Below are 23,826 nucleotides of genomic sequence, written 5' to 3'. Positions count from 1 at the left end.
AATGGTGAATCCCACCACCACCCGTCACAACTGCTCTCTGTCGGTAAATGTTTGTTTCAGAGAGCCCAACGTCTTTGTGATGCGGCCCACCTCAAGGAGGAGCTACAGCATGTCAAACAGGTGCTACACCGAAACAAGTTGCGCATCCCCCGGCTGCATCACAGAAACAAAAACAAGACACAAACAGTTCCTCGCCAGCCAGCTTACCTGCCATATGTGAAGGGAGTTACAGATAGAATTAGCCGGTTCCTAAAACGAGCTTCCATTAATACAATTTTCAAGCCGCACAAGAAGATCCAGCAATTCCTAAGACCAATCAAAAGAAACACCCCATTGCAAGATGCAGGTATATACAAACTGGATTGCGACTGTGGCCTGTCTTACATAGGGCAAACTAAACGCAATATGTCCAGCAGACTCAAGGAACACATCGCGGACATAAGACATAGACGACACACAAAATCAGCAGTCTGTGAACACACACTAGATAGGCCTAATCACTACATACGCTTTGACCAACCGAAAGTACTTGCGAAAGAAAAAAGATTCTTCCCAAGATTGGTACGCGAAGCCATTGAAATCAAAAAACACGCCAATTTCAATAGAGAGGACGGCCTAAAATTATCAAACACCTGGGATCCAATAATATCCAAATTAAAATCTCAAAATAAACAATCCGCGAAAATGGAGGACACCGTGAGCAATTTCTGCAAAAACCCTACATCTTTTAGTCGATACCAACTCCGGGGAAATAAATACAGATAACACAACATTTTCTGCAGCTGTAATACTTTTTGACATTTAACACCTTTGTCTTCAGTCACCGTGACCACGCACGCTGTAAAGCACGCGAAACGTCGGTTTAAATTTAAAATTATGTACAAATAATTATAAGTTTAAATACAACAATACATAACTATAATCCGTTAAAAAGTGTTTTTCTTTAAACAGATAAAGATATCTGAGTCCCAGAACTAAAAAGGTTGTAGCGCCACTGTTTTGTTATTTTTCTGTTTTGAACATCAAATATAATATATTTATATATATAAATATCATTTTTTAGAACAGAAATGACGAGACCGCCCATTAAGTATCCGACATCAAAAGTCGTCATAATCTATATAATAAGCTGTAAAAAGTCAAGTGACGTGTAGCAGTGGGGTATACTGGACTAAACTGGTTTTCAGGCTATATAAGCACGGCGCGCTGTATGGTCGGGCGCACTTCTTCGACGCTCGCACTAGATATAGGACGTTACTATTGTTGTTGAATTTGTGGTTAATTTCGTGTAATTTAATTTGGTTATTTTTAGTAATTTTATTTGTTAATTTCTTACTTCAGTAGTGGGATTCGTTCTCATTTCTGATTAGTTTAAATTAACGCCCACGTGGTTTTATTTTAGTCAGTTTGAAACGCGAGTGATATACGTTTAATAAAAATAATGGAGGGTAGGCGGTGAACACGTAAAAAAAAAAAGACGGTGTGCCCGTCTCTGGGCTTGAAGAAACGTTACAGTCGATATTAAACCGTCAACCGACGCAAGCGACTGAGCTATGTCCACCGGTGGTGTCACCACAACTGTGCTCAGCAAAACCACCGCGAGGGGATCGGCCCTTTACACCGACATGCGCAACACCATCGGGTCTGCTGCTTTCTTCCGTAAGCGACACTCGTTACCACCTGGTACTGACGGTTCGCACAATGGTACTGAGAACGCTCCGGTGCCAAGTTCAAGCAGCGCATGAGAGTCAAGCACTGATCTGGTACTTAATCAGGTGACCGACAAACTAGTAAGTGCGTTGAGCACAATTCTGGTAAGATCTAACTCCAATTATATTTCTAATTTTGATCCGTCTTTCAAATATTTCGATATATGGTGTGAGGAGGAAGACTGCGCGGTTGTCTAATTATTGGGATGACCGTGAGTGTGTATCTCTGATTCGATATTGTTTGAAAGGGGAGGCTAAAGTGTGGCTAAATGAGTGGCTTAGTAATGATCATAGTTGAGAGAATTTAAATAGCTTTTTCCGTAGCGAGTAGACATAGCAAATATTTTATTCGACGTAATGACAATAGACTCTGATAGTTATTTCACGTATTGCGTGTTGTACGAGGAATGAGTGAAGAGTTAATTGTTGTAGTAGTTATTTGGGGTATTAAGGACCCACAAGTTCGCGCCGTCGCGACTAGTGCTAATTTATCATCGGAAGGCTTAGTTAAATTCCTCTCATTATATACCAAGCCCCTAGAACCGCGCTCTATAATACAAAATCACGTTATAAGGCCAAATTTGCGAGATAATTCCCGAAAACGAGATAATTTTCAGTCTAATATTAAATGTTTTTCATGTGGGGAAATTGGTCATATACAAATTTTGTGTCCAAAAAAAAAACTAACTGTGTGAAACCGCACCAGAGACCCAATCTACAAACAATTCAAGTTTAGATAAAAGGCAGTTCTCATATCAAAATTATTTGCCTATTTTGTAAGAAGGTAGGACATAAAACGGAGGACTGTTTTGTTCGACAGCGTTCCGAGTCGAGCGGTAGGCTAAATTAGTTACAGTTTACCGCCCTTATAAAATGTCGTATGATGAAAAATTACGCGTTAGAGATATCATAAAAGATGTGTTAAATCAATAAATAATTAGAGATAGAGATTTGTAAAGAAAAAAAGCGATTCAGATAGGCTTTGTGTCGACTTTAAACTTAAAACTCAAAGACACTTAAAATACCCGCTTCCGTTAATTGAGGACCATATTGTTTGGCTAGGTAAAGCTACCTATTATATTTACCTTGATATGGCTACTGGCTTTCACCAGATAAAATTAAATAAAAAACATCGACACCACTCCCGAGATTTGTAACACCTGAGGGTCACTATGAGTACATAAAGATGCCATAAGAATTAGGCAATGCACAGGTTGTATATCAACGAATTATATCAAATACGTTACGATTTTACATAGATTCAGGCAGAGCCCTTGTGTGTTGTAATTGTGTATATGACGTATTATTACCTAGTAAAACAATAGAAGAGGGTTTAGGTACATTACATGATGTGTCAGAGATGGGGGTAAGGGTAAGGGACCCAGGCAGGCTTTTTCATTAATTAAAAAAAATGTAACTTTCAGACTACGGAGATCGAGTATCTATGCCGAGTCATTAGCAATGGTCAAGATATGAAGACATCGTGCTTTGCGAGGTTGACTCGCAAGGGTGTGCATTTCAATGGCGGCGATTTTGCATTTGTGCCAAGCTGTTGGTAAGCTAGACTCCTGTATGCGCGGACCATATGTGGTTTTAGCGACGTTGTCGCAGGACAGATATGAACTAAAATTAGTCGCTGGTTCTTATGGTAAAGCTGCCGCGGAATACATGTTGCCCTGGCGCGGGGAATGGACCCCTGATGTGTGTGCCGCATTCTTTGAGAGTAAGTAATTTTTACTTGCCTTTTCAAAACTTATGTATGTTGATAAATGTTTGTGAGAACTGTAATTTTATTAGGACTGCTTATCATATAGGTAGTACCTATTTTGGTAAAGACCTGCGGGAGTCTTGTGTGATAGTAATGGAGTCGCTCTTACTATCAATAGCAATGGATTCGCTCTTGCTTAGTGTGATGTACAGTAATGGAGTCGCTCTTACTGTTAAAGCAATGGAGTCGCTCTTGCTTAGTGTGATGTACAGTAATGGAGTCGCTCTTACTGTTGATAGCAATGGAGACGCTCTTGCTATGAAAAAAAAAATGAACTAATGTTGTGTCGAGAGTAATGGATGCGCTCTTACTTTCGATGAAGTTATGTTAATTTAACGTTATAATAACAAAAATCATGTAATTTTTAGGTGGCGCTGATGATGACGATAGTCCTTCACCACAACCACCGCACGTGATACAAGAGTCATCAGCAGGTCAAGTTTCAACATGCCAACCTGCCTATCATCACACGGGCGAGGACGCACCGTCGTCAGGAGAGGCCGAATAAGCTGTAAAAAGTCAAGTGACGTGTAGCAGTGGGGTATACTGGACTAAACTGGTTTTCAGGCTATATAAGCACGGCGCGCTGTATGGTCGGGCGCACTTCTTCGACGCTCGCACTAGATATAGGACGTTACTATTGTTGTTGAATTTGTGGTTAATTTCGTGTAATTTAATTTGGTTATTTTTAGTAATTTTATTTGTTAATTTCTTACTATATATAAAGGAAACAAATATCAAGTACCAGGGAGATATAAAATTGTAAGAGCGTAAGTTACCTGTAAACTTGTGTAACGTTTCAGTGCGATTGGAACAAGTTTTAGATTTACGAGTATCGAGAAACTCGAAGATTCATTCAGCGATACCGATACTGAACATCATTTATCTTGGCTCTTAAAGTTTCTCGTAGCTAATCAGAGAAATACTTGTTTTGTATTTCATGTGGGGAATTTAACTTTATCAATAGGGAACTGAATGTTATTAGATTACAGTATTTATACAAAAGTTTCTGCCTATATATGAGCTCTTTTATATAAACAGTAGAACCATAAATCTAGCTTTTTATCATAGTAGACTCTATAGATCTTAAAACCTTAAAACGTATATATATATATTAGACTGATGTCTAATTGCACCATTTGACTAAAATACTCTTTTCTTTACAGCATAAACACAATTTGAGGGAAAGAGACAAAAGTGTACTTTAAATAGACTTGGATTTTTTTAGTAAGAGGGTTTATTTTTATATGCCTTAAAATATATTGCGTTATAATCTACGCTGCTAACACAACGAAAACTTATTCTTTCTCTACGCTTAAATTGACTTTAATTCAAGTTAAAGATAAATATTTTTAGTCAAAACATAATCCCTAAATAATTATAGTCGATTTTGTATTCTCAGACCGTTCTAACAAAGCTTATCTCTAGTAACGTACCTAAAGGAGTATTTAAAGAGCTTTCCAAAAATTTAACTCACCCTTTCTAACTTTAACGAGCCCTAAGGGATATCCGAAGATTTCTTTTCTCAGGGTTTAATGACAGGACTGACTTTGACGACTCGATTTGGCAATTTTCTTTTGTTACAAATTTTAAATATGAAAAATCATCACTAATTGTGTCAGTAAAAATTCATTGTTATTTTTTAAATGTTAATATTAGGGATTTTCTATGAATCTGGTTTTGTATGAATAAATTTGGGTATACTGTACTTTCTCCATAAATAACTATCTAAGATGAAAATAATTTCAAATCGGACCTGTAGATAGATCCTGACATATATATAGTAGTGTTGGCCTAGTGGCTTAAGCGTGCGACCCTCAACCCGGAGTTTTGTGCGTTCGAATCACCTGTCTGTGCACCAATTGTTTTTTTATGTACGCAATGAAAAAAGTAAAACATCTTGTGGAAAATAAAGAAAAAATACAAAAGTCCAATAAAACGGACGTTCCTGACATAATTTTTATTATTTCAGTATAAATATGGTATGAAAATTATTGTTATTTTTTAAATTTGTGGTTGTTTTGCTAGTTTAATTGCTTCCCTTGCTAGATTGATTATGTTCATATATAATTGCTGTGTATGTGTGTAAAATTTGTGATGTCATATTTTCTTGTATATTTGTATGCATACACTTTGTCTTACTACTTATAAATATGTATAATTATACCAATATATTTTAATAGAAACAATGGTTCATACAAAAATAGTCCCAGGTCCAATTCAGCGAGATACGTCACATTCGTGAATGGTTCAATAAAATTGCCGGTAACGAGATCAAACGAACCGTCCTTACTTGCTGAAATGTCCAGTGAATTCAAGTCTCTGAAATGTACTTATTTTCTTGCTGAAAATATAACAATATAATATTAAAAGAGTTATACAAGTAAAACGGCTAAAGAATGATTAACGAATTAAGAAGCCTCTGCCCAAATGGGACAATGATAATAGTTACAATGTTTTTTTTCTTATGCAACAGTTTCACAAAATGGAACATGGAAGTCTGATTTAAGTGATATCGTCGCCATGGACACGGCCTCGCGAGTGTGTTGCCGACCTTAAGTGGCATTGGTTCAGAAATACTTCAGTGGGTTGGTAGGTGTTGCACGGTAATTATTGCCTTTTTTGCGCTCAGTTTTGGAACGATTGACGTCGAGGTGATACGGGTGGAAATTCGTTTGCCTCGACGTCCAGTGATTAAACTCAGCTGAAGGAAATTAGTCCGAATAACTCATCTGATCACTCCAAAACGCAAAGAGAAGATGATGGCGCAGTTAATCTTATATACATTATAATTGTCTTTGAGCTCTATATAAAGATGACTTTGTTAGTCACAACTGGTTAAAATAAACGTGGAAAAAGAATCAGAATCACTACACATCAAAAACTGACAAACAAAAATATATAATGAAATCTTAAAAATGTAGAAGACATTGATCAGGCATAACAATTTTTTTTCCGAATCTTCTTTACTTGTTTTTTTATTTTATATTGACCTACTTTACAAGCCTTATATACGTTGTCAACTTGAAAGACATCTTGTGTTCCATTGTCAGATAAATTTTATATGTTTTTAAGTAAATAACTAATGTTTGGAACGTATTATGAAAGCTTTCTGATTTCTAATTGACATAGGCTATATGAACGTGAGTAATAAAATTTATCTCTGAAATAGTTGACGCTAGTATTTATGACTGAATATAACTCACGTCAAACAGACCAAGGCTTTAAAAGCTTCTCAAATTGGTTGTTTAATTATTAATCACTTTTCATTGCTTCATAATTGACAGGCAGGTCACTATACTTTCAAATTATTCTTATTTCATTGACGCACGTCATGAAAAAAAAGTATGGCGTAAAAGGTTTTATAGTAAGTAGTTGCATTTTACAAGCCACATATTTAAGCAGAGTAAAAACTCAGTAGTGACTAATCTTCTGGGCTGACCAGGGTTCGAATGGATAACCACCGCCGGTATTAAGGGACTAGCTACTTCAATGCGCTACGGTTATTGAACTACTTGAGTCACGTGACTAATCAATAAGAAAACAGATATTTAGTTAGATATTTCTTTCTTGTAGCTATAAATAATAAAGTTAGTTATTTCTATAAATACATGTAGTTTCGAATATTCAAAAGATCCGGCCTAATGGTTTTCCAATATATAAGGAAACAGGAAAATCAATCTGACAAACTCCGTAAAAGCTTACTTTTCTCCAAATTTTCTCCCAGAAATTATGTTCGACTTTGAAAACTCTATTCAATAAAGAAATTCTTTTCCCCGTGCAAAGCATAAACAAACAAACAATAAAACAAAAAAGAAAGTAAAAAGTACCAGTCGCTCTGCTTTGTATTCATGACTTTCAATAAATAACTGTTTCTGTGCCGTGAGAAAAGCCCTAACATTTGTTCTCTAGTGAGATGCGATCGAGAGTTGGTAGCTCGCTAAATATATGATGATCAGAAATGTATATGCTATGGTACTCTGGGCTAAGGCTACACAATATAATTTTTATGGAATAATTTATGTGGTATTTTAATCAAAATATTATAATATAGTTGTTAAATGAAAGCATTAAAAATACGTAAATAAAATGATAATTTAACATGAATAATGCTTACTTATTTAAAATAGGCACTTCTTAAATTACCTGCAATTGAAATGAACACTACACACTCCATGAAAACGATGTTTTGATGATGATGATATATGTTTTCATGTCACGTTATATGAGAAGTAATAGTAGAGGAGACGCGAATGAAAAATTCGAAATAATATGTAAAATTGTGTAATGTTGAGTTTGTTCTCGATCACATGAATAGCTTAAAGGTACAAATATCAAGATTACTTCGTGAAGTATATGTTGTTTTATAAGATTTTTTAGAATTTTGTATTAAATTTAATATTGACCGCTAAAAAAGGCATTGAGTAGAGACAACTTGGTTCTATTGCCACGTTTACGTTTAGGCTCTGCCAACGTTTTCAATAAAACCATCGTGGGATTATTTTTTATTCACACTTCATTACATAATACAAACAAAAACAAATAGCATAATACATCAAATTATAAGGGATGCAACGGGCGGCTTTATCTAGCTACCTCTTCCCGACAACCATAACGTTTGTTAATAACAATAATAAAATAAACTAAAAACTAATTAGCTAATGTCACGGATTCATTAATTGCGATGCAATACTATGGAATAAGAAATACCAGAATTACAATAGTCACGATTGATCAGGAGAGGATATCTAATGTTTATGCAGAAGAATTTTAAAAGATATTACGGAGATAGACATTGTATGTTATTAGGAAAATCATACTTACAATTAACGCCAGACCTATTTATCTATAATGTCAACAATACTGTTCCAGGAATCTGAGGCCTGGGCCTCAGAGTCTGGACTCAAATTGAGGTGAAGTGTCAGTTATATTATTAATTTCTATCAAACGTGATCAACACAGTTGAACATTAAAATAACTTCTTCTTGCCTATGTAGTTGCAAATTATGTCATACTCGCACTTATATAATTTTAGGTCAACGGGATTAAGCAGGGTGCGGGCAAAGAAAATATTATGATATTGTATACAACACGCAACCTACGCTGTTTTGAATTGTTAATTAATAAGGCATTTCTTGCGGAACACACACTCACACAGTGTTAATTATATGCACATAGACTTCCTAGGCTCAAATTTAAAACTAGTGCAGATATCTTTGAATAGATTGAAATAAACCAAAACTGTGTTTCATAAGAGTTTTGTCACTCGTACAAGTGTTAATGAGCGTATATAGGCAGAAAGTCTATTGATGCACAGCAAGAGTTCAAAACTATGACTCGGATGAGAGTAGCACAAAAGCCAGCATTGCTTCGTATAAATTAATGCGTGTATGTAAAAAACGAATCAAAGCAATAACGGTTAGTATTAGATAAAGGAATCAAGAAATATTAGAATACTTGATTTATAACAGTCTCAGGTATAAGTGATAATATTGAGCAATAAATCAAGATATCTGGGTAATATCAAGTAGAAATTGGACGTCTTTGGTCTGCGGCAATACGCATACAAATGAGATTCTATCGAGTTAATAGTCTGTCACAAGTCTCCACGTGATTATAGTCAAGAACTATATAGCTTAAATATAGTAAAAGTGTATTGATATTTACTGGTGTTGATTTTTTGCCGAGTTTATTTTTTACGTCTCCTGATATGTTCCTTGTTCTAATTGAATTTAATTTTAAATTGAAATTTATTTGTGAAAAGTATGTCCTCTTGAATAGGATGTATTTGCCTCTGTTGTTCTTTAGGCATTTAACGTTGTCGATATATGACAGTGGTTTTGTAAAGGAAACTCCTCCATCTAAGGAAACTATTGTTTAGGTAGAAAATCTGAATAACGGATTACGGAGAAACATTGCTACAACGTAATCGTACGGTCTATAAAAATATAAATATCGATATAGTTTGTACGGTTGCTAAAAGATTCCAACTGTATAAATTTATTTTTATTTAAATAATAATTTTGCATAACTTTGTGCAGTTAAATATATAACATATACAACGTATGTAAAAGATTTAATATGTCCAAATGGTTCTAATATCTTATGGCATACATGTATTACAAAACAAACAAAATTTAGATACGAAGGAAATGTCACGTCTGTCATGACAGATGAAAAAAATAATTATATTATTCTCGTTCTCTGTTTTTCACAATATTATTATGAGTGTATTACTAAGATATAAAATATGTTGGGTATACTTTTAAACTATGTATACAATATCTCATATAATGTGTTAAGTAATTAAATGGCTTAAGTTAACACTTAATGAACAACTATGTAAGTATAACTTATACAATAAGCAGTTCAGGAATTATATTAAATTTTATTAATTTATTATTATTCTGCACATATAACATATAATATGTATAAGTATACATACACATACATTTAAACTATGTATACATTATCTCTTATAATGTGTTAAGTAATTTAGAGTTATTTGATGTCGAAATGTATTGACAAAATTGTATTAAATGAAACACGATCTTTTGGAATCTTAATTAAATCAGTTTTATATTTAAAAAATGTGAATAGTATAAAAATTGTGGATATAAAATCGAAAAAAGAACCTTAGAAACAAAAATTAAAATTGCAACTAGTTTTACTATTTAAATTATTATTTCGCCAGAAACTGATCTGAACTTTTATTAATTGGCTTTTGAGAAGTACCCGTCAACACTTAATGGACAACAGTTAGTTTTATGCTTATGCAATATGGATACAGGATTGATGGAATCGATAAAAATCGAATAACTATCATGTGCGCCATTGAACTTTTAAAAACGATTAAAAGCAAATTATTTCCGTGAAAGAAATTATTGAATTATTATTTCATATGAAATTTTATTTTCATTGCCTAATGGTTTTTGAATAGCTTCGTAGAAGTATTTTAATCGAGTTGCAATTCTTTGAAGCAAAAATGCGAATGGTACCTTTTCACGTATTTTATTATGCACTTACAATCTTCCATAAGCTACATAATCACTACTTGATTAAAATGTATTTATTTAATGCCAGTTTTAGAACATACTCGTGGAATGGTATGACAACGTAGACTTACCTGGAACAAAATTTTTAATAATTAGTTAATCTTAGTAATAAAATGACATATAGTTTCTAGTCTTAGAAATTAGTGTTGGTCTAGTGGCCTCGACGTGTGGCTCTCATACATGAGATCGTAGGTTTGATACCTATAGACTCGATACCTGTTTGATGCAGTTCACTAATAGACTTTTTGTGTATATGTGTATTTAACACTCGTTCATAGTGAAGGAAAACAATGTGAAGAAAACAGCATTAAAACCAAAAATTCTAGTGCGCGTGTTAATAACTGATCACCTACTTGTATATAAAAAAATAAGGATCACGACACAGATACTGAAGTTTCAGGCCCAGACGAAAATGTTGCTGACGAGTGAATTTATCTTAGTAACTTGATTCTCATGAAATTTTTGTGTTGTCCTTTCTTTAATCAAGCTAACACTGAATTAACTTTATCAAAAACATGTATGCTTAAACGTTTATTTGTTAATGAAAATGATTGACGGAACAGATAAAATTTCAGGCCAGGACCCAATGTAGTCTGTATTATTAAATAAATAATTATTTCATCAGGAACTGATCTGAGGTCTAGATAAGGTAATTAAAATATTTATTAAATGGCTTGAGTGCCCGTTAACACTTAATGGACTGTAAGTATAACTTATGCAATAAGCAGTTCAGGAATTATATTATTATTATATTATTAACTTATTATTATTCTTCACATTCTAATTAATTAATTAATTCTCAAGCGGATCTATATATTTTGCTTACTTATAAAACTACATATATATATAACTTGCATTATCTCTTTTACATCACCTTGGCATACAGGAATGTACATAAAGAAAATAAAGGCGACAGAAACAATCAAAATGGGGTAAAGTTACGACAGAACATAAGATTGTTCGAGAGATTTAGTGCACCTGTGTAGTGGGGATCTTAAATTTCGCTTTTTATGGAGTTACATCAGTTCTTATCTTGTTTATAAACCATATGAATATATAAATGAAACAAAATCTAAAAGTGGGGAAAGCTTCAAACTAAGGTTTGTTTATTTATTTCGTAATCCTATAGCTCACATAAATTAGATATATATACAAACAGATACACTAAAACTATAGCCAGAGATGTGCTATAAAAAAAATTAAAAATTTCTTCGTCAACTGTCGAAATTTCTCTTATAAATGTCATTATATGAATAACGCAATCACTATACTACTACGCAAATTTGTATTGAAGTAGTTTTATGAGGTTAATCAAAAGATTGTTTTTGTACAATTATAGTCTTGGACTATCGGCTCAAATATTACTCTATGATTATTTGTTTTATTAAATTTATGTGTCTATTTATGTATAACTTGAAAATCACGTCATACATAATTTGTATTGCTACAGGAACTAAGCTGTTTACATTTATTGTAGCTTTATATATTTGTTTAATTTTAATTACTAAAAGATTTGCCGGTTCTTACGAAGTTTCCTGTTTACCTTGCTCATAATGTATATGGGTACATACTGAAATCCATTGGTTTGTAAATAGGGCTTCAACTTAAGAATCGTAATTAGAAGATAAAAACTTTCTAAATATCAGAAGTTTTCCGTATATCCAATGGATTGGAAACTAAAGCCGCAACAATCGCAATAATTTCAATTTGTGTAATCTTTCAGCATTTTCCAAGTTTTTCTTGCTTAAATCTATATTTTTCTAGGACAAATATAACAAAAATCATGGGTTCTATTCTCCGCGTAACAATTATATAGGAAGTATTATTATATGTGGTCCACCTTATATTCAAGAAAATTGTGAAGTTGAAACCTCATGATGGACAGCTAGCAAGAACAATTCTAAATGTTAAAAACTTCATGGCCTCAGATATTACAGGCGTAGTTTGTGTGTTTGTTAAACAAATTTAAGTATTAACACTGTTGCATATTAAAAAAAATCAGTGGCGCTACAACCGCCTTAGGTCTTGGCCTCAGATTTCTGAATCTGTTACATGATCATGTTGCATATTACATACATATATATCAATAATTAAGGAGGCAACGGACGGCCTTATCGCTAACAAGCAATCTCCTGGCTGTGCGTGCATAAAGAATATAAGAACGTAGAATTTAAATATTATCAACTTAAAAATGTCATTGCTTTGTCTGCCATAGCCAAGCACTAGCTATGTATTTTATCATTACATCATCATTTTTGATTAAAGTATTAGATTGAAAAAGTAAATCGAGCGATCAACACTTAATTTGGGTACGTAATCACCCGAGGAGCAGGTTCTTAATAAGCAATTTGTGCAATGACAAGATTAATATTAGTAAAAATAAGTAACTCATCTGTTATAGAATTATAACATACCAAACTAGTATTAATTTTGTTTTAAAACCGTGGACTCAGTTCCTGTTTATTGATAGTTATTAGGCATGTAGGTGGTTCAACTGTCAGTTAGGCATTTAAAATTTTGTATCACCGTAAATAGTATGAAGGATATTCGCCTTCCGAATCAAAGTAGCATTTGTGACATACATAAAGGCTATTATAAATTTTAAAACAAGAAAAATCTGGGTCTTAAATATCTGTTTAATATTAATTTTTTTTTAATATACAAGTAGGTGATCAGCCTCCTGTGCTTGACACCCGCCGTCTGTCTAAAGCATGGTTTCCTGACCATCTCTTTCGTTCACCGTACCAGCAGTAATGTTAAATGTGCACATAAACTCGGATGGAATCTCCATTGCACGTATATGATTTGATCGTAGCAATTTCCAAAAATAATATATATTGATTTAAATAGAAAACGTGTTTTGAGCAGACCGGCGGAATTGCGAGTTAGTTGATATCTTAGAAGCCCATTATTTTATCATATATTTATTTCTTTCCCGGTTTATATCCCAAAAACCATACAGAATGTCCTATACTATGTTCCATACAAAAGCCAGTCAATCTTAATTCATAGGTATATAGTAAAAACATGTCTTACTTATATAATAAAAAAGCAAATTTAAATGACTTCCCGTTAATTCGAGAGTCTTGAAGAAATCTCGCTAATACTCCAAATGTGACGTAACCGTGACGTAACAAGTAAACAAGGGTCGGATCATCAAATATTGATGGCCAGGAAACAGGTCAGCAAACGATTCCACCTCATATTTTCTGGATTTCTTTCCTCATTCTAAGTGCTCTTCATAATCACTTTGTATTTTTTATGAGTGCTTTATTTTTATCAACTTCTTAATGCGTAAAGAGTTTATATAGAAAGAAGCGACAAAAAGTGAAAAGGAAAAAAAATAGTTATTAGTCTTACGTTAGGCTAGATCATAATATTCCATGATGTCTTAGTGAAGATACATGTATAAAAAACATTTGATGAGATTAAAATGGAAAAAAATGACTGAAACATACAGTTGCAAAACGTTTCTTAATAAATGCAAAGCGTCATTTAGGTATTTATTATATTAATAAGACTCGAATAAATATCCTTTTTTCAAAGAATTCTACAATGATTAAATTACTGTAACGAATCTCCCTTCAAGGCCTCATTTCAGTTCAAAAAAACCAATAATGTGTGATGCAAATGAAACGGTTATTAAAAATCAAGTGCCTGGTACTCTGCCCTTGAAGCTCTCGTCGAGACCTCTTAATTATACAGTGATCATCTAGGTCAAAGTCTACGGCCTTGACTGGGTTGATTTTTCCAAGACAATGTGATTTCAGAAGCATCACTGTGTTGGTTTTTTATAATAAGCTTTTTAGCCTTACAGCGGTAACTGGAACTAATATCAAAACTGGACTTTCTGGTTAAATACCTGACCTTCTACGGATGAAAGAGTTCATAATAGATTTTTTTTGGTTATTCTACCTTTACACTAACCACTTCTTAGATATTTAACTGATATTCTATTGCACTACTAATACGTTACAGTGTTAAGTGTATGTACATATTGTACGTTACACTTACTTTAAACAAGACGTACCTCAATACAACTAATTAATAACTTTTAAAAACACTCGGTGTTAGGGAACCCCTATCTAGTGGGAGACTAGACTACGGCTCTTCCTTGGTACATAAATATGGCAGATGAAAAAAAATCACACAAAACATATAGTAATATATTTTAAAAAATAGTATAATAATTGTAGGAAAAGCATAAATGTAAATTTTCTATGCTATTTTCAATACTATTTCGACATTCTGATTTGATATAGTTGATAGTGGACACTTTCATTGCAAATAATAAAATAAAACAAAAAATACTGTATTTGCATAAACCCTGTTTGAAACCTTATTACTAATAAATGTATACAATTTTATTGCAATAGGTTTTAAAATAAGTCCATATAACACGTGAAGGATTCTGTGCTTGGAACAACCTAAGTTTCAGAATCCAATTCTATTTTAAGAGATGTTTTACGACCAGACCCTTCTATGTCTCAAACATCACAGACCGCGTTTTACAAGCTGACAACTTGTATTGCTTGTTTGTTTCGTACAACACGAAGTATCAGTTTTATCAGACAGGTTTTTAATTTATAGTAAACCGATGGACGATACACTTGTATAACATTGGTTTGAGTTATTAGTTGGGGACGCGTTAGATGTGAGATTCGCAAGACCAAGCAAGAATGAAGCAGCAATAAAAGCAGAAGACTATATATATATATATACATATATAGTGTAGTAGTTTGGTCGCTGACAACCAGCCGTAAAGTTCTAGAGTGAAGTAACTAAATTTACATTACTTACTTTTATTATAATATATACTTATAATATATATATTTATTGCATTTTTGTTTGTTTGTTAGTACTGATAGTTAATAGAATAATAATTGGAACCTTGAATATATACGTATTACGCTCCTCTGATAGATGCATTTTGGTAATTCATTCTTACAGCTCATTATTCGTAGGTAAGTCTTTTAGGCTCTCCTCAAACTTATGGAATACGCTCTTTTGGACTATCTTGATAAATTAAATTATAAATGAATATTTGAAGAATATATATTTAGTTCCATTCTTAGAAAATTTTAAGGAAATACAAGCCAAATTATGCCATGGTTCAGTCTTATGTGTAAAAGTGTTAACCTTTCCTATCTAATATTCAATGTGAGCTATTTGATTTATATATTTATATAATTTTCTTTTCCTCGTTGCAGTAGGTACACATTAGACCGACACCTAAATAATTTTCCTAATACTTAGCGTGCAGACAATGTAGAACCATGAGTACGACGAAAGAGGGACAAAGACGAAAAATAACCTTATTTAGTTTTTTTGTATCATTTATTATATTCCGTTATTTTTAGTTTTTTTCTACTGGTCACGAAAGCCTTTGTATTTTTTTTATTTAATTACGTAAATGGACTTCACACAAAAAGCAGATGCAGCTAAATATTTACATTATGAACGCAAATAAGATTACCGAGTCGGAACAATCTAATTACAGCTTACATAACATTAAGGCGACAATTTAATTCCGTTAAATGTCCATTGCTATGTGAACACTATGCAGATGGAATGCGGATGGAAAATGCAATGCATTGGTTCTTGCATTCGTCCTTGCGACTGCAACGTCGATATTTGTTACGTTGCTATGATGCAAAACCATTGACTTTGGAAATACATATATACTCTAAATTTATATTTCTCCACTCATATATTATATCAACAAGTATATTTCTTTAATGTATGTGCTATATTCAGTAAGCATAAAAATAGAAAATTTGAGTTTCTTTTCGCGTAGTTGGAGTTGTATGGAGTTTTATGAAACTTCATGGAGGTCAAATTTCATAAAACTTGACAAAAGTATATAGTAATTAAATTACTTTTTATAATATTTGATATTAATATCCTCGAATTAGCCAGACGACTATATACTTTTAACACTTGGCGATGTACATAGGAAATACTATTGTGCCTAAGCGCGTGTACAAAAACAGAAGTTGTATGGTACATAAGTATAATATGTCGGATATAAATATCGAAGTATCAGGCTCATACCGCGGTTCGCGAACGAACGGTATATATGTCGCAGTAAAGTAGTTAAATCCGAGAGTTAGTTGACTCTCTAGACAGTTAAATAAAGATAAATATTTAACCAAGTCGCTAAAGTTCCGTCAGACAAATGAGTGAACGAAACGTTTAACGAGTTTCCTAAATGTTCCTAGGCAACTAACCTAACCTAACCTTCATCAAAATAAATAAATAATATAATCATTGCAGAGTAGACTCTGCCATCATTATTTCATTTGTAATTGTTATTTTCATGTGCTTTCGACAACATATTTACAAATTTCACCAAAGACTACAATTCGAAACAAAAAACCACTCACATAATAAACCAACGTTTGTCAAAAGAAAGACTCTAAAAGTAATCAGCTGTTGTCATGACCGCCATCTTGATTTACTTTATTAGTCAACATGCTGGCTTTCGTCAGGTATATAGGAGGATAGTTAAACATTTGAGACCCTGCTTTATTTACTTGATTTAATATTGATCCATAATTAACTGTCTAGAGATTCAATTAACTCTCTGATTTAATTACTTTACTGCGACTTATGTACGGGAATTTCATAAACCGCTTAATTTTTAGAAAATCGTATTTTTATTCTAGGTTCCATAGTTGATTTGAACTCGTGACCACGTAGTCTGTAGTAGAAAATATAACCAGCAGATCCAAGCCAATTAATAATAAACTTAATATTGATAATTTAATTCATTTAAATGAGGTCATTTTTAGTTTGAATGACAAAAAAGGCGCTAGTATTTTTGCACAGGCATTAATCATTACATACTCCACTGCCACAACGACCCAAACTGAGTGATGGCCTCCGAGACAAGAGAACACAACCTTCAATGACATTGCACTGCTGGTTGCTAATCGGCCACTTGGAATTAACGCATTTCTACTGTTTTGTAGATCCTGAGTTTGGTACAGCTAATTAATAGTTTGGAAGTCAGAACCTTGTGAAGGACCATAATACAAGGAAGGGTATTTTGTATTCCGGATATAAATTTTCCTCTTCTTTTATCTTCGTAGCGTTTCCTGTAATGATATTCCGTTTTGACGACAAGCCTAACACGAGACTTTATGCAGATCTTTGCTGACCATAAAGCCGTATCGAATTTTATAATGTTTCAGTCATTATTGATTCATAACTTCTAAAGCCTACGTATATCTTATGATTTAATATTTACCGCGATGCGAGTTACGCGGTCAGCCGGGCCTCTTATCCGATAATATTTATAATATTTAACGATAATACCTGGTAAAGGTGCCAAAGGACATTGATGAATACTTGTAACGTAACTTTGTTAGTAATAATACTAAATAGCTTTCATCTTCTAGTACTACTGCCATTACAATGTCATCGGAAGTACTTGACGAACGGGTCAAAGCACACAGTACAATCAATGCTTAATTAATGTTTACCTGACTCTTATTGCAATATTTTCATTAGCCTTGATTGTAGAATTTCATTAACATTATTGAATTATTACTTGACGTATCAAATTATTAAACAAGTGATTTTTAATAAACATTGTAAATACAATTTTTTACAAAAAATAAATCGTAAGCAGATACTATAAAATTCTTGTTGAGAGGTGTAGGAACTTTATGAAATATTATACCAATGATTTTCTAAGTTATCGTGTCTACGGATTCCCTTTTTAGTTTATTTCCACTGTCCAGTATTTCTAAAGTTGAAATTTAATCTGACTCCTGTTACATGATTTTACTCAATTAAATGTCAGTGTTCAAAACTGGATGATGAAGATGATATAAATAAGTTATGGTATTTTCTAACGCGAATATAGCTCACCCAACTATATAGCTATTTTATATATTTGAAACGTATTAAATTACATAACATAACATGCAAACCGAAAACTGATTCTCGAACCAACCCGTTGAATCGCTGTGCTCATTTTATGGGCTACGAAATCCTCTACGAGCACAGGTTACGCCTTTTCTATGCTACACAAAACTGCTACGCGATCAGCATCTGGCTGCGCCAGAACTGTGCAGCCTCTTCCTATGCTAAGGGCGTGTCGAACTAATATTTTACATAGTAGGATCAAAAAAATATTAACTATTAATTTATTTAAGTATAGAAAATTTCAATTGTAAAATAAAAAGTTAACAAAAATCTCTTTAAGCTATACCTATTGACATATCCCTGAGATGTCAATAGGTATAGCTTAATATATATCATATTTCTTACGTTCATACCTAAGGGGACATTACGGATGGCATCTATCTATCTATCATCTATCTATTAATAAAATAAGTCTACATTAATTTTCTTACATATGTTTCAGGAAAAAGTTATTTTTACCAACTAGAAAGTTTTGTACACATTTGGAAAAATATGAATTTAGTTATAATGGGGAGTTCAATAACCTATCATGATTGATACAACAATATTTTAAATCAACACAAAATGCCAAAAGTCTTAATCACAACGTTTGAAAGTAAACTCTATATATACAGAAATAAAATTCAAAATGGTTAAGCATTACAATCGAGCTTAAATTATTGATTATAACTCGAGTAAAACTCGACAGCAATCTGCAGTATTAAGAGAAAAACCTACCGTCAGTACTTGTTATATTCATTGTGGACCACTTCAAGAAGTAATTAACAGTTCCACTCCCAAGTTCACACACTACGTACGCGTACGAGGAAGTAGCTCGCACTAAGATTTTCCGCGCGAACGATTCCGCGGTTTGCCGTATTGCAGATAAATTGACAGTAAAACGCCCAATAATATAATCCTTCCACTTCACACCTCCAGAGTTTAAGTACTTTACCACGAACTTTTAAGACACTGGACGTCAAGCGCAAAGGCGCGAAACGGTTTTGACAGATCACTGATTGATTACAACCAACCACGACGCGTTCTTTTTTCGAATATGCTCTCAAGTAGTGTACGATATCTGGTAGATATCGGAAGATGCTACTTTGCGAGCAATCCAAAGCTTTTTGATAGTGTAACGACAAAACAAATAGTCCAGAATGAGTGAATTTCGAGCATGCGCACTGAGTTCTACCGTATGCGTATATTGTTAAGCTGCGGTTATCCTTTGATAACGTTTTCACGGTGCTTTTATGATCTGGCACAATTGTGTGATGAATTGTTTTATACTATGCCGGCAAATGTCAGAAAATTCTTCTGCTATTTTGCAGGCAATTGAGTAGATTGTTAGTTTTTATTTGGGACAGCATTTTATATTTTATTTATGTGAGAGCGTGTAACATGTTTTATTATATTCGTTAATGTTTGTTTTTGTTTTGGCTGGGCTTCTGTCCTCAGTCAGGTATGCCTCTATCAAAGAACGGAAGTAATAACAATAGTATCAATTCAACAATTACAGTAACGATGAACGTAAATAAAAGACATGATATTATGTTTAGTATGAATCAAGTCAACAATTAAATTAAAAATACTAATTTTATTCCGATCATATTATATATAATATTTACTATTGTATACGGGCTCCCACTATATATTTTAATAGCTTGAGCAGAAATACCTGTAAAGTCACATATACCGGAAACGAAAAATAATTTATATGAGTATTTAATGTATTGTATTTTTAAAACTGGTCCCTGTGGACGTCACCTTAATGCAGTACGACAGAGTAGGCACGTATAAGGCTACTCTTAAGATATTTATCCGCGTGACAGGATAGATGTAGATATAACACGTTTTATACAACCTCTACAGAATTTGCACTCCTGAGCGCCTGGGATTCAGTCGAAAATACCACGTAACAAGAAGAAGAGTTCTTTTCAAGAAAATTTAAGTTCTATCCTTTTGACTTATGGTTTGAATTTGTATCAATACGATTTTGTAAGTCTTAATTTCTATATGTATCAATTATTTAGTTAATTAAATCTCAGATAATATAACCCAGCGTTTTGGAAAAATGCAAGCAGTCGCTTAAATTATTTTTAAAGCTTATATAGAGTTTATATTAAAATAATAGGTAGCTTGGTATTGTAAAACTATTTTTATTATTATATTTTAAAGTATTAAAATAATATACATAAAAAAGGACCACAGTCCACAGATTTTATTATAATGCCTGCATTTTGATTACCTACTAAATAAAAATATTATACACGAAAAATATGTGAACTAACGATTATGTTGACTCGTATGGATTAATTGTTCTCCTCGCTACGACTCAAACTTATTCATAATTCACGCGTAGTATATCTGTCCTGCGAAAAATCACAAAAATCATTGTATTATATCTTTACATTCTTACTTGAAAGTAATTTTTAAAGGAACAAGACACTTTTGTTTAAATGGACTTCCCTCATAAAGTTCGTAATTAATTCTTATTAAATATTGAGGAAGCCTGTAATGTGTCAATCAGTATTAACGTTTTACCAAGCCCAAGTGAGCTTACGTTGATCCAACAGCACCATAGATGGCGGTGATTGAAGTTGTAACTCGCAGTTTCTACTACGTTACTACTCGCAGCATGGCAAGGCAAGAAGCAAACAGAAAAAACAGGCAATTTTGTACCAAAAGTAAGATCATCATTTCATTAGTCTCATGATAAAAACTTTAATATGGATTTGTTGAAATTATCTTAATAATAGTATGAGTGAAATAATAATATAGGCACTACAGGCGATATCACGTGATACTTGAAGATTGTGTTTGATAGTCTGTCAAAGTACTGATGAGCGACTTTAATTTTTATTACATTTTTCAAGAAAAGTATTATGTACCTCTATAACTGTCTTATGTGTACTTTTCCAAACACTTGATTAATTCTGTACAAATGGGAACTTTAACAAACCGTGGCTTTGTGGACTCATAATTCTTAATAGCTTCAATTCAATTAAATCAAAGCTATAATCAGTCCATACCTAATTGAAACGTCTGAGACATCACCGAGGAAGGGCCTGTTATACCGCATCCATTATTTAAACGGCGAAATAGTTGGTGTTGTAACTAAAACATCAAACAAAAACTTTCATCATAACGTCTAACTGCGGTTTCGTGTTTCACAAAGTTTTATTCCTTCATTAGCCTTCAAAACTTACAAATGTATGTTTGCTATGTATCTTGCTCTATTTCCCCAAATAACTATTCCAATTAAATGAATATATTTACAAAGTGAATTGGGTATTGGAGAAATCGTTAAGTAGTTTAGGTCTATGTTAATAATAATCTGTTACTAACAACTCTCTTTTAGTACGGTTTGCCTGGGTAGTTAGCTATCGTTTAAGCCGCCTGATGCACCCAGTGTAGCTATTACGAAGTTGTATGTCGTTGCAGACGTGTACGCAATTCTATTAGAATATTAAAACGCTTAACAATTTAAATATGACATTGTGGGAAATATACTATATTATATTATATTTTAAATTAAGTAAATTAAATCAATAAATAATTTTATTTATTTTTGTATATTGCTTAACGTTGTCTGTAACTGGGAAGTCACAGGTTCCTAAATACAGTTCTCACTACATACTAGGATATATGTTTGTTATGGTTTGTAACCTAAGTTTATGGTAATTAAAAACATTGTTTACAAAAACTAAGTTCATTGTGGCGTGACTGCATGAGAACAGTAATTAGACATTAACTCAAATGGTTTCGTCATTTTAATTCTTACTAGACCTGTCAGTCAATCATAATCTATCTACTTCACTGTGACATCAAGATAAATATAAAAAAAAAACGATTGCCTTCATATTATCATGAAAAGTCGTACTGTAAATAATCAAAGCGAGACACTTTGCTAAGTTTCATCGTTTTATTATATTTAGAGATGATATATACAATATAATTTCAGTTTTAATAAAATTTCTGCCTGTAATTTATGCCAATTATTACCAAAAAAACTATAACTTTTTAAAGTAATCGAGTTCTGTTTAGTATGTTGGCGCATGACTTTGTACAATTTAAACAATGCTCACGTTTCAAATTAAGATTATAATTTTAATAAGCCTCAACAAAGTTTATTATTAAGCCTTCATTTAAACCTAAGTTTAGGCAGTAACTCATTTCCCTAGAGTGTAAGTAGACTTACTAAAGATCTTTCGAGATAATCATAATCGTAAATACGTGTTCTGAAAACTTTATGCGCTACGTCTGTCAATCAAAGTTTGCTTAGAAGTTTAAATGGTTCGGTTTGATTTATTGAATTATAATAGAAGTTATAATGCAATTCAAACAGACTTTACTACTTAGATAAAATATATAGTAACAATGTAGGTACATTAATTAATATAACAAACATCAATAACTAACCTTAAAAAGCAATAACTAAAATATATGTTTTAAAGGAATCTTGTTAATATTAAAAGTGTTAAATAAAGGGCAGGTAGCTTACAAGATCCATGCATTGAAGGATATGCTCATAAAAAAAGCCAGCCTTACACAACGTAATTTTTAACGTTAATTTATTTGATATTGTTGCTTCTATGGCTTAGTTCTCACATATATGGTATATACTTGGATGTCCTAGTCATTTTCAGTTTTTTTTTTATAGAACAGGGGCAAACGGGCATGAGGCTCACCGGATGTTAAGTGATACCGCCGCCCATGGACACTCTCAATGCCAGAGGGCTCGCGAGTTCGTTGCCGGTCTTTTAAGAATTAGTACGCTCTTTTCTAGGACCCTAAGTCGAATTGGTTCGGAAATACTTTTGATACCAATTACATAAAATTTTATAAAAAAAGCGGGAATTACGACGCCATTTTAAGTGACGACTTCGAGAAAACTAAACAATACCAATAAGTAAACACATAACTCAATAGAACCAAAAAGTAATAAAATGAAATGAAACTTTCTCAATCATTGACACTATGGCTGTAGAAAATTGGAAATCTTGGGTGCTCGAATCAAAACTCAATTCGAGACGATAAAGGAAGCCGACCCAATTAATCTATTTGAATTAATTTGACTCATAAAATGATTTATTTCATCGAATTTAAAAATAAGTTATTTTAACACAGAGATTGTTCTTCTTTATACAATTATGTATGGTTAATCATCAGAAAAGAGGAGCAATTGTCAAATGTAGAAAAAAACTAAACGTTGCTGTTATTGTATTTACTTTTATTTTTATTTATTTATTTAGTAACACTTCGTTGCATTACAATATAAAATTGAACATATTTAAATTAAAAATAGGGCAATTGGCGGCCTTATTTCTTTCGTGCGATTTCTTCCGGGTAACCACTGCGAGTAAAGCAAAAAGGAAAA

The 23,826-nt window shown here is 32.8% G+C and overlaps 1 protein-coding gene and 1 long non-coding RNA gene across 3 annotated transcripts in view; one reads left to right on the top strand and one right to left on the bottom strand.

Moving 5' to 3' along the window:
• Positions 1–23,826, bottom strand: part of LOC110998980 — a 129,783-nt gene that overhangs the window by 59,513 nt on the left and 46,444 nt on the right. The gene's annotated exons all lie outside the window — the stretch shown is intronic.
• Positions 1,453–3,870, top strand: LOC123689638. The gene is made up of 3 exons (XR_006750565.1): positions 1,453–1,814; positions 3,134–3,432; positions 3,846–3,870. It is a non-coding gene; the product is annotated as an uncharacterized LOC123689638 (long non-coding RNA).

Source organism: Pieris rapae, chromosome 13 (assembly GCF_905147795.1).
Source record: "Pieris rapae chromosome 13, ilPieRapa1.1, whole genome shotgun sequence".
Taxonomy (NCBI): Eukaryota; Metazoa; Arthropoda; class Insecta; order Lepidoptera; family Pieridae; genus Pieris; species Pieris rapae.
The sequence above is the reverse complement of the archived record's forward strand: the minus strand, read 5'-3'. Positions and strand labels throughout refer to the sequence as shown.